The sequence below is a fragment of the Lepisma saccharinum genome, chromosome 1, assembly GCF_977018435.1.
Source record: "Lepisma saccharinum chromosome 1, izLepSacc3.1, whole genome shotgun sequence".
Classification (NCBI taxonomy): domain Eukaryota; kingdom Metazoa; phylum Arthropoda; class Insecta; order Zygentoma; family Lepismatidae; genus Lepisma; species Lepisma saccharinum.
This window is the reverse complement of record NC_139229.1, coordinates 78,735,110-78,748,104: the sequence shown is the minus strand read 5'-3', so window position 1 is coordinate 78,748,104 and position 12,995 is coordinate 78,735,110. Positions and strand designations below refer to the sequence as shown.

General features: G+C 41.3%; 1 protein-coding gene across 2 annotated transcripts in view; it reads right to left on the bottom strand.

Annotated features, from left to right (window-relative positions):
- Nucleotides 1-12,995, bottom strand: part of cdi (serine/threonine kinase) — a 221,834-nt gene that overhangs the window by 61,159 nt on the left and 147,680 nt on the right. The gene's annotated exons all lie outside the window — the stretch shown is intronic.

The window sequence follows — 12,995 nt, the reverse complement described above, 5'->3', positions numbered from 1 at the left end:
CAGAGCATCACGAAATGCTGTAACGGTTCGAAGGGCATAAATTTAAAACCCAATTTCTTCCAAGGAAACTACACATAGCACAATAACACAATATATATATACGCACACATGCTGAATGGAAGCCTTGAATACAATATAAAAACAAGTGACAAGTCAAAATGTAAGGAAGGAGATATGTAAGTGATGCGGGAAAAAATATCTTAACCATCTCAGATCACCAGTCGATGTTAATGCATGCCAGAACTTACGTCACCACACATGTCCTCATAACCCCGTTATGTGACCAGTTCAACATGCATATACTAGAATATTACCTTCAATGCATTAGTTTAATCAGCAAAGTGCGTGTACATCAGACTGATAACGAAGAAATCCTTGCATGCATTAGCATGGCGAGCAAATGTATCGAATTCAGCGGCTTGGGATTTTATTTGTACCTAATTCACATAGTGAAATGTAACATGTACTGATTGATTGATTTGGTTCATTTTACTTAGTTTTCCTTTCCCTTTTGGCTAATCGCGAAGATGGGGATGAGTGCTGATATGATGAAAAGACACTCGCAAAAAACATCCATGTCCAGACCGGGATTCGTACCTGTGAGCCCTGGCGTAACATGCCTATTCTCAATAATTAAACGGCTGTTACAAATTACAATTACAACAAATTCTCGCGTCAAGGAATACCTTGTAATCTCCCCAAAAAGAAAGGTTCACGAGATCCTTTTCCAATGAAATTATGTAATTTCAAGAATATATAATTTATACAATGTATGAAGGGGTATAAGGTGTTAGGTAGACCTTCTCTGGGAGCACTCAAATGTTAACCTCTCTTCCACATACTACACGTAGTACATTTTTTTGCGAGCTGACGAGGGGGTGCGGGTTTCTGTTATGTGTCGATATGCGATTGTAACTGTTCCTTATCCATCTCATCACTATTGGTCAAAAGTGGAAGAAAAGTAACGCTAAACAACAAAAATTACTAACAGATTAGCCCAAGAGATAGAAAGAAGACGCATAAGAACCGAAATAGAAAGGAAGAATAGATGAACAAGTGAAATTATGAGAACGAGTATCATGATACAGAATACCTGTGTTAAGGTTCTGATCGAGCATGCATTTTTTGTTGAAATTTCTACATAGTAACCAACCTCCTTTGTGTGCCACATAGTAAGGTTATAAACAGAATTCTACATTCATGCCTGATCAGGGTTCATTGCGACATCTGGCAAGGTAGCGATGAGGCTGTTATATTATAGGATTAATTTGTTTAACACTTTTCTAGGGCTGAGCAGATACCGATGCCGATGTATCGGTATCGAAAAGTATCGGTTGATTTTATTTACCGATTTCGGCGGATACTCTTCGGGCCTTTTTTTCCCACCCGTTCCCCCTGCCCCCCCCCCCAGTTTTTATCTTTCGAGGGGTTAAAAAAGTCTAATTACCCTGGAAGTTATGCAAAATTCGAAGTTTCCATTTATTTTGCATTAATATCGTATGAAAAAAAGCTGTTAACATAGGTTTTAACAGTCTGATGTAATTTGCGAATATTTTGAACTATGACAAATTGATGTTGAAGTGGAATACTCCCACACTAATATTAATAATAATTTTGAAGAACTTTTGTTATAATTTTCTATTCGTATTGTATTCCTATTGGTGGGAATCCGTAAGAGTAGCGGTTCAAAGTGGTTTCACCTCAGTTCTGTAAAGGTAATGGTATCCGTGCACACATTCCATGAAGTCATATGGGGTGATGTGGAGGTAGAGTTCCACATTTTTTTTTTTTTGATTGACTGACTAGGTGTCTAAGTCCACTTTATGCACAGTAAGGCTAATTGGGACTGTGCCTACAGTTTAAAGTGGGATCCGAACCACTATGTGCCTCCACCGGGTATCGAACCCGAGACCCTTGATTACAAGGCGACGACGCTATCACTGCGTCATCGGGGAGGCCACTCACATTTTCTTGATCTCGGCCATAGTTGGAATGATGTGATCAGCATTCACGCCCGGCCAGATCCCCCCCAGGGTTGCCCTCGGGTACTCATTGATACGAGGCTGGGTGGGTCTCGGAGCCGTACAGAAACAGGGCAATGACTGGAAAACTTCCTGGTCCAGATCACCTTTAGGCAAATGTAAATACTGCTAATATTATCACTATTATTGTTATTACATAATAATATGATTTCTTCAGGCTCAGTTTTGGCAACACTGGGCAGATGAAATATGTGATCAAGTGTTAAGAAGAAATGATCTGCTCCGGGAAAAAAGATTACTTTTCTTCGCTTTTATGCAACTTTTGGCTAAACGCGAAGATGAGTGATGAAACTGATGAAGGGGAATGCACAGAGAACACCCATGACCAGGTCGGGATTCGAACAAGAGAACCCTGACGCGCTGTGTTAACCACTCCGCCACGGAGGTCTGTCGGAGGAACAAAGGACAATATGGTAGCAATGATTTCAGAGTTTCAGCCGCGGCAAAGGTCTCTGATTAAAAGATAGGAGGCAAGAACAGGTTATGTCATGCTTGCGGAGGTTGTGTAACCTCGGTTAGTCGGCCCACATTCGCGCGGACAAGGCGACACCTGCGACAACGCCTACGCATCTACAGCAGGATTGTCGCATACCGTTGGCGACCGCAGTCCATCGCGAAAAGCTGCGGTGCGAATGCAATTTTCCAGTGTTTCCTGCTGAAAAATAACGCCGTGGAAACAGGTCTTGGCAACGAACAACATTCAGGTGCGCTCTGCCACAAACAGCCCCGACATATGCACCCAAGTACAATGACGAAGGTCACGCTTTCTCTGTGAACCACGAAGAGCAACGTCGTTCAACTTCAATACCACAGTCCACGTGTGAATGTGTTATTTCACCTCTGACTGCCCGATTAAATAGGACAGCTTTGATGCATAGGCCATCTGGTGACGCAAAACGATTCTGATTGTGAAGTTATTAGCGTTTCTTATTATGGACTTATTTACAGAATATTTTGCATTTTGATCATTTCATGTTGATTTTCTACTTCTTCACGCCAATATGGTGAAATGTAACGTCACTTTCAATTAAGAAGTTCGAAAAGTGTGTTTCATTACTAAAACCATGAGTGCGTCAACATTGGTGCTTTTTGCAATTCTTACTTTCTACACAGACAAAATGAATTCCTCTGAATTAAGGAAACACGATTCGGTAACCGCAAACAAAGAAGCCTTTAATAAATTTGATAATTCTGACTAAATGTTTTGGTAACTCTGAAGCAAGTGTGCGCGATTTCTAAAAGGATTTGGCTCTGGTGAACAATTATTTGTTTATCGCCTATTTAAACATATCTGGTTACGATAAACTAGTTTTTCTTGTTTGTAATTCCAAACAGATTTTTTTTATCTAAGCTCGGGAACTGAATCCTCTTAAAAATAGAAGCTAATTTGAGTCTGCGAATTAAAATACATGTCATTTATATATGAAGTTTAAGAACTTGCTTGAGTTTGTTTGAAAGTTAATTGGGAGTGGATCTGCACTTAAAAGTAAGATCCGAACCATTATGTGCTTCCTCCGGGTATCGAACCAGGGACCTCTTGATTACAAAGCGATGAACTTAACAATACGCCATCGGGGATGTCAACTTTCGATAAAAGCTCAAGTTCTATGAGAGACTTCACCATTCATTTGGACAAGGCAACACAGAACGTCATCTTGACAGTAGTTCCGGGCGCCACAGAATCGTTAGCCTGCAATAATGCATTTGCCACGGTGCACTACGAGGAAGAGATGTTGGTATTTGAATGACGTCCGGAAAGGTCACCCATTACACAACTCCAAGACTAAAACCTTTAAGAGTGAGTGTTCTTCCTACTTGCTTTTGAAGAGTGTTGTCTACAGACTGAACTGCTGTAGCACAAAGGGTAAACAGTTCGTTGCCACGGGATTCTGGTGTATTTGTGCTACATTATTTCGTAGCTGAATAAATACATGAAATTTTGTCTTTGTAGACATAAGAGTTTTTGAGAAATTGAATACATGACAGGACACGACAACACACTAGGAACAATTTTTCGGGTTTTATGATTAGCGTACCAAAAAACAGGTCCACAAGTTACGAAATAATTTATTCATAGAAGCACAACAGCTTCTGGCACACAATGCTTACGGCAAACGTCGTAAGTACAATCCTTCCAGAATTTTCCTGAAAGGAAAACTAACAGAATGCAGCGATAACTGACTGCAAGGTTTATTCCCAATGGAAACAGCGTTTCATTCTTGTTTGTTCACACCACGTGGAAGTGGCGTAAGTGCCGCATGATAAGAAGAGCAAACTGCTATTCCATCTACTCCATTTTTTAAATACGACCAACACAGCGGGATGCACACAGACATACGTACGTACAAGGCCGTCCTATATTATCATAGTCACAACTGGTTATGCTACCTTGTAAATCAAAGACACCGCAGTGTGCGGACGCTCGTGTAACGAAACCCACGCGTTAGATTTATTAAGCTGTGGCAGCCAAAAGTTATGCTCTGTATTGTATTGTCTTGCCTAAAGACAGTTACCGCTAGAGCATGTTAACTTATTATAAAGCGATATTATTTTCGTGACATTTCTGGCTGCATGCATAAGCAGCTTGGGTGCGAATCACACAAGTCTTGATTTCACCAATCTGCAAGCGATCCGATGACGTCATCTCAACCCAGCACCCATCGCCAACGCTGTTACACTGTTGGTAGGCTCGCTAGTTCGATTCTGAGAGTCAGCTGGGGATGTTCGGAAAATAATTTGACTTTAGCGCAACTACTTTTCTATTTGCTAAGTTTGTTACAGTTTCGCTGCAAAATTTTTCTCTGGGACTGTTTCAGAAAAAGGCAGTGACGGCGCCAAACGGGGGGCAGGGAGAGGACCGTCACCTATCTCAGCAAACAAGAAAATTAGCTCAAATATGCATTTTGTTTGATATTAAGTGGTATATTAAAATTGATTGTCTCCCAGAAACTTCCCCTTCTGCCTCCCTAATAATTTACATCTGTCGCCGCCACTGTACAAAGTGATCACAAAGTGGGTGTCCCCTTTTTTTGACACTACGATAGTTACGGTTGAATGCTTGATATGGACACATACCTGACGGTTTAAGAATACGAAACATCGGTATAGACCGATATTTTCATAGCACAGCCGAGCTCTGCTGTTCTGGACTCTTGAACCATCAGGTATGTATCCATATCAAGCATTCAACCGTACCCTTGGTAGAGTCGAAAATAAAAAGGGGTACGCCCACTTTGTGACCACGCTGTACAGAAGTCAGAAGTCTTCAAAGGTGTCAAAACCGGTTTCCACATATCAATAACGCTACTGCAGGCCTCAAAATTCAGACCAACAATATTTATGGGAGCCAAACTTGGCGCTTTTCACCAACACACCACATCTGTTGCAGCAATTTTGGAAATATTTTATACCTTCCATTCACACTTAGTCATCAAGTTACAAGATAACACTCTTGAACAACCACTATTAGGAAGTTTGCCATTTCAAATTACAACAATGACAATTTTTATGCCAGTATTTGTCGCTTGGATACGATGTCTAAAACGTTTCCTTTTACGTATCTTCGGTCAAATGCTTGCTTACGCATCTCCCCGTAGATATCCATTACTGGAATTTGTCCCGGAAGTTGACTTCAGCGCATCCGACTACTCCGGAACCTCTATGACGCTGGAGAGCGTAGGATGTTCCATTCATCAACTCGCAGCACGTGCGACGACTGAAACTTCCATCGACGAAAAGGCATGGACACACGCCACGCAGATTCTACCATGCAAAGGGGGATGAGTTTAACATAGAATCGGGTATGGTACGAATAGGCAAGTGAATAATATACACGACTGTTTGATGTCCAAGTGGTTGTAAGTTTGGGATTCTGCGCGCGAGAGCACAAGTCAATTCTTGGGAGTCATGTCCGTAGAAAACAACGTCGTGAGGTTCCCTACACAATTTCAGCTATAGGTAACACATACCCATATTCTTTTTATTTTGTGGCCCCTTCCAAAGCATTTTCTTCCTTAGTGGAGATCATTTTCCAGATGGTTGCTCGGAGCTGTAGTTCATACCCACTCAACCGCCCTCCTAAATCCGGCCTGCTTAAAGTATTGTGAAATATAAAAACAAATAGCTGCAGATGTCCACAACGTTCAGAACCATATTGGGCAAGCGCTTTTGCATCCAAACTGTTCCGAAGGTGACAGACGCATGCGCATTAAAGTAGTCCTATATTACTTGACAGAAGATACTAAAAATCTGCAAACATGACATAGTTCACCTCGCGCTTATTCCGCTCGGATGATGCTCCTTTCGCTCTTATTCCGTTCAGCCTATGTTCTGTTCGTGTTATTCCTTTTTGCTGTTATTCTCTATGGACCTTACGACACCAATCTTGAGAGCACGATTAGTTTTCTTTACTCATAACCTTGCTTGAGGATGACTGTTTAAAAATGTCCACCAGAAGACAAACTTCGGAGGAATCCCTTCACTTCTCTAAATCTGCAAAGCTTCCAGGACAGGGGAAAAACACAAGCAGTGCCTACAGTAAATTAAAGAACCATCAAGCACCGTGAATTTTAACTACCGGTGCAGCACCGGGCGGCCATGATTTGTAATCCGTGTCGCCTGTCATTTTTCGTGGGCTGTGACAGCCGGAATTGTCTCGGGCTTTTGTGCTCGCTCTCCCGACGTCTAAGAATAAAAGGACATGCATAAATGGCTTTTCCTGTGCCAACAGATTTTTCTCCCCCTGTACAATATTACTGCTGGCGGATACGGATGAAAGAGTCAGGGACACGTGAAATTACCTTTCTCCAACAGACGCTTTTCTCCTGAAATACCGTCATATCATAACCGCTGATGATATTCGCGCAATACTTGTGTTGGAAAGAAGTTACTGCCACTTATTGAGTCTTTCCTTGAAACAAAATTACCAAAATTACTCTTTTGTATTTCATCAAACCATACAGAACAGTCACTTGTGAATTTTTCTTACCATTTATGCTTTCGGCATTTTTTTTTAAGGTAAGCTACAACGTCTGGGCAACCCAACAACCTAGCAGTTTCACTGGTAAATGAAGGAAAGTGGTAATTTACCTTTGGCCCTTCTAAGCGAGCTTGAGATCCAAAATCAATGTTTTTGCCTTACCCAATATTCCTGGTTGGACTGATTTATTGTTTATTTTACTTTGATTTTCTTCCACTTTTGGCTAGTCGCAAAGTTGAGGATGAATGGTAATAAGATAATTCATTGATTTGCTTCATTGTTACTTCCCGTTTTGTGCCACTTTTGGCTAATTTGCGAAGATGGGGACGAGTGATGACATGATGAAATTGATGAATGGACACTCGCAAACATCCATACCCAGGCCGGGATTCCAACCTGGGACCCCTGGCGTCGTAGTGCGATGTGCTAACCACTCCGACGCGGGGGCCGGCGGTAATAAAACGAAATGAATGAATTGAATTATTTAAGTCCACTTTATGCAGAGATAGGCTAACCTACAGTTTAAGGAGGAATCCGAACCACTTTCAATGTTCCTCCACCGGGAATCGAACCAGGGACCCCTTAATTACAAGGCGACGACGTTACCACTACGCCATCGGGGAGAGCAATGTGATGAGATGTATGAAGGGGCAGTCAAAAACATACACGGACGACACAACACAAGCACCACAGATGATTATACTGGTCGAGAGTTCAGACGCTACAGCCTCGCTGGTCTGTAAAATGCCGTCCAGGGTGTGCTGCTGACTGCAATGAATTTCCCAACGGTACTTCACCTCTAACTATGCAAGCTGGAAATCCAATACATTTGTATTTGTTGTATTTAACGTTTAGATTAGCCAATATATGTATCTGACTAACACATTAACGTCTCACACAATAGCAAAATTAAAGTTCATATCTTCTATACCATAAAACAAAGCCTTGCCGAGTCTTTTATCGCGGCAAATGCACAAATTATAGTACCTTAGAGCTCATCAAATAATCCAAAAGTTTAATCCAAGTGTTCCAAACGAAAGTAATTCAATTCGCATCGGCATAGTGGAGACTGATCATGTTCTTTGACGAAATCTTTTTACAGCTTTTTACCTTACTGAGATATCAAGGGACAATATGCTATACGACATGCCATTATATTATAAAATACTGATATTGTAGGAGTATTTGGGGATGGTTTAGAATGGTGATGGGCCAACGGTATGAACATGGGTACCCTAATACACTAATATGTAGTAACCCATATATATACACACACATGTAAAGCTAACCTGCACGTTGCAGTATGCATGTGGGTTAGTGCTCCACACATTCACAATCTCTGTGATTTGTGAAGGTGATGTGATCAACACCACTCTCCCCCGCCTTTACCCAACAAAGTTGTCCCCAAGTACCCATTTAATAGAGGCCTTCAGAACTTCAGAACCATTCTATGCAGGAACCTTGCTGGAAAATATCTCCACTGAAATTACCCACACCGAGAATCTAACCCAGGTCTCTCGCGTGGTACCATTATCACGCACTCGCTCATTCACACACGCACACGTACGCCGAATAAATTTGTTACTCTTGTATTGTTAATGAAAATTTGAGAAATACACAACGAGGCTTCGAGATGATATCGTTCAACAAATTGCAAACATACACTTCTGCCTAAGAGAATATAATACCACTAACATGGGACTGATTGATTTCATTCGGTTATTTTGCGTCGCTTTTCCGCCACTTTCAGCTAATCGCGACGATGACGATGAGTGGTGATATGATGAAATCGATGAAGGGACTCACAAATGACACCCATGCCCAGGCCGAGATTCGAACCCGGGACGGTTGGCGCGTCGTAGCGCGTTGTGCTAACCAGAGGTGCTTACTCTCCGAAGGACCACCCTCATGAAGGCAGACCTTACCCTCCGGGAGAGGGTAATGGTGAAGGAGGGTGAGGGAGGTTGATTCAAAATAAACGCCTCTGCTCGGAGGTTGGCCCACTAATATACGAGTTTTGCTTGAAGGCATTTTCCCCTCACACTTGACTAGGGATTCTTCATTTCACAATACGAAAAATGTCGTTAGTGATGATACGATATAACGTTAATATTCTATCAATTGCAATAAATTTCGTGACAAATTATGTCACCTCTGGTTGACTAATATCCGAGTTGCTGCGTGCCCTGAAACGACACACAAAGGGAGATTGTAGGAACGGGTTCCAGTACCCAGCAGCCGCATCTTAATCTAGATCTCTCGATTGGGCCGCCTCTACCGCACAGGTCGGCTGGTTACCAATATTATTTCCGGTTTTACCTGGTGGCGTTACGTCACAGACAGCTGTTTCATCACCGGTAAAAATCAAAGACGCCCTCTTCCCGCCAAATAGGGTCACGGTTTTCTCTTTCAGCTTGTTTTCGCGGCCGCCCGACCTCACCGTTTTTTGGTATCAGCTGGCCTCTTTGCATATTCTTGCCATACATAACGACAAGTGACTCACGGCGGCCGAACCATGGTGACTTTCGCTGCCTTGCACATTTTAATAATTCATTCGGAAGACCTCCGCTGGTCTCCCTCCATGACAGAGTCCCCCGAGGTGCTCCCGTCAACTCAACATGAAGCACTGTGATATATGCTTTACACAACATGCTATCTCGAGTCGTAGCTCGGGGACTCTTTCTGGAACTGGTAAAACTACCAAAAAGTTATCGCATTAAAGACAGTGCCGCAACAGTTACACGCTGGGTTTGAATTCAAGTGGATATGATTTGAAGGGCTGCATTCTGCTATGTGTATTCATTTCTCGCATGCAATTTTAATTCAACATCAGCAATTGTCTACTCAAGTAGTTTTCAACGTTTCTCTTATAATGGCGCATTTTTCACGTTATTGTAGTGACATAAACCACCTCTAAAAAAAAACTAAAAAAAAGTCTGTTAGGTCTGTAACCAAAACTAGGAATGTGTAAAAGGGTACTTTTCCAGCTTTTCTGATTAATATTACAAGACTACACTATTGGACATATTATTGGACTCATTAGTTAAAAAGTGAAACACAGATTAACTCACTTTATGTAGAGTTGAGTTGGTGTTTTTTAAGTCCACTTTATGCACAGTAAGGCTAATCGGGACTGGACCTACAGTTTAAAGTGGAATCCGAACCACTTGTGCCTCCACCGAGTATCGAACCCGGGACCCCTTGATTACAAGGCGAGGACGCTACCACTGCGCCATCGGGGAGGCCCTCACTTTATGTAGAGAAATTTGACAGATTTAATGTTTTGTGATACACATTCCATTGTTATACACACTGCAAGTACTGCCAGTACTTCGTATGGCCGACCATCTCTGGCTTTCACCTTTGGCTCTTTTTGAGCCTATTTCATCATTGTTTGTGTACAATTTCTTTGCACTTTCTTTCTAAACTTCAAACCACGTGGTTTATGAAATTACGCGTTGCTCCGAAGATACAAATAAAGAACACCCTTACAACTACCAGAATTAATATTAATTCCTTTGTTATAATAATCAAAAAATAGCATAAGTAACACGGTAAACAATGTAGGTATTGTTCCAGACATTTTTGCGAATATGCAAAGAATCGTGCTGTCATCTATTCTTGGGACACAGTAAAGGAAAGGATTGTGGGAAACATGATTATATCGAAGCAGACAAACAGTTTAATCCCATTAAAAGTTATAACAATCGTAACTTACAACACTTTCAAAACAAGGAAATGTGCTTCTTCTTTTTTACAATGAGTCCAATAATTTGACCAATGCTGTATAGTAAGACAAATATTTGTCTTCGCTGTACTTATCCTTACTTGCGCATTTGTAACTCCAGGACACTGCAAATAAATATGACGAATAAATGGAATCAATGACTTTGCATTGCGCTACGAACAGTTGAGCAAAGGAAATTCTCAACGAACGAGAGTAACATTCTATTAACATTAAACTTGCCTAGATGCTTCTGTGAGAAACTAATGAAAACATCATCATCATTGAAAGAAGCACTCGTATATTCTAAGTTCTCAAAATATATATTAAATTCCTCTCAAACTAGAGAAGAATTGTTCTGTGCGTTCATATGAGCTTCTCTCTAGATATTTATAATAGAAAACTGCCTCATGGTTATTACACCTTCATCTAATTCTGTAATACATTTAAAATGTTAAATTTATAAACAGAATACTTTTGTCATATTGTGACATCATGTGACATCACTTCTGTTATGACTGAATTCTCTCATCCACAATGGTTTCTCACTGACGTCTAAACGTCTTTTGTAAATTATGTGGAACTAACATCAGTGGAAGCTGTGCTTAGTGTTGACTGACAGGAAACATGTAAGGTACTGTAGATGCTTGCGATATTTCATCCAATGTCTGAAGTTTTGCTGTTTTACGCAGGAGTGAAAGTAATGTTTTGGTGATAAAACCGGGAAAACGTAACACCGTACTGTATTCCGAATATATGGAGATATCACCAATAGTAATCCAGACAAAATTCTTCTGAGTGTTCTAGTAGCATATCTACACAGTTCTAATTTTTCAGAATTAACAATACTAGCCTGTTCTTGGGAAGGCTTCGATTGATCGATTGATTTAAGTTTATTTTACTTCGCTTTTCTGCCAGTTTTGGCTAATCGCGAAGATGAGAATGAATGATGATATGCTTAAATTCACGAAGGGACAATCACAAAGAACACTTATGTCCAAGCCGGGATTCGAACCCGGAAACGCTGGCATCGTAGCACGCTGTGCTAACAACGGAGGTCGGCTGGGAACTTCAGTCTTTTCTGCGATATTTTTGTAGTAGCTCTCTCTGGTGCATTCGGGTTGCCAAGTAACGTATATATTATTCACCATCGCGACAGTGTGTTCGGGCTGACCCAAGTCTGGAACGCAATTTACTCCCCCCTCCGCCCGTCAGTCACCTGAGCGTTGGCACGTCGAAATGGCCGGCGCATTACGATCGCCTTGGTAACTGATCGTAAAATCTTGACGAGAAAGGGACCGAGAACACACGCCCCTGCATCGGGCCATTAGCACGATTAATGAAGAATTTCACGCGACCGTCGAGTCACCGCACTCCCTGCGGGCCCCGCCGTGAATGAGATTTGTAAGGGGGCGGGAAACCGCAGGAGCGACGTTGACTGCAGAAATCATGCCGGGACAAAGAAGGACTTGCTCTCTGCCTTCATCGCACAGGGCAGCCACAATTCTCTCCAAGTTCTTGTTCTGCGGAACGTGAAAACTTTGGCATTTTCAAAGTTCCAAAATTCCCAATCACGTGCCTAGGATCGGATATATATATATATATATAATAAACATTGTACGGTCACGAGCAGAAGTGACTAGCTAGATAAGAGCGATTTCTTAAATTTGAGGTAAGAAACAATAGGGAGGTAAATTTACCTGTACGAATACCTACTTTGTCCACTAGTTGTACAATCAGAAGTTAAATACAATAGCATTCAAATATGTACAACTCACTCTAGGTTCTGACTGTACGAAGAAAATTCTCATACTGAAATGGCAATCTGATTGCTCGAATTAGGTTATTTTAAGTCGCATTTGTGCCACTTTAGCTAATCGCGACGATGAGTGATGACGATGAAATTGATAAGTGACACTCACAAAGAATACCTATGGCGGGATTCGAACCCAGGACCCCTCAATAGCAATATGATTTCCAGTATAAAGATAATGTTGTACCCTACGACTCTGACACAAATTCTTTTAATAATTTTATATATTGATTAAAATTCTGTTGACTTTCCTTTATAGTAACCTTCTACATGTGTCTTGCCTCAATGCTGAGTACAATAGTATGTTACTACTGAGATACATAACATGTGCTTCTTAACGGATTGACCCTGCTTTAAGGATTTACATCCAAGTGATATAATATTAACCACTACGAAATCAACAAATATTATTCTTGTTAAAAAAAATCGCTTGGACCC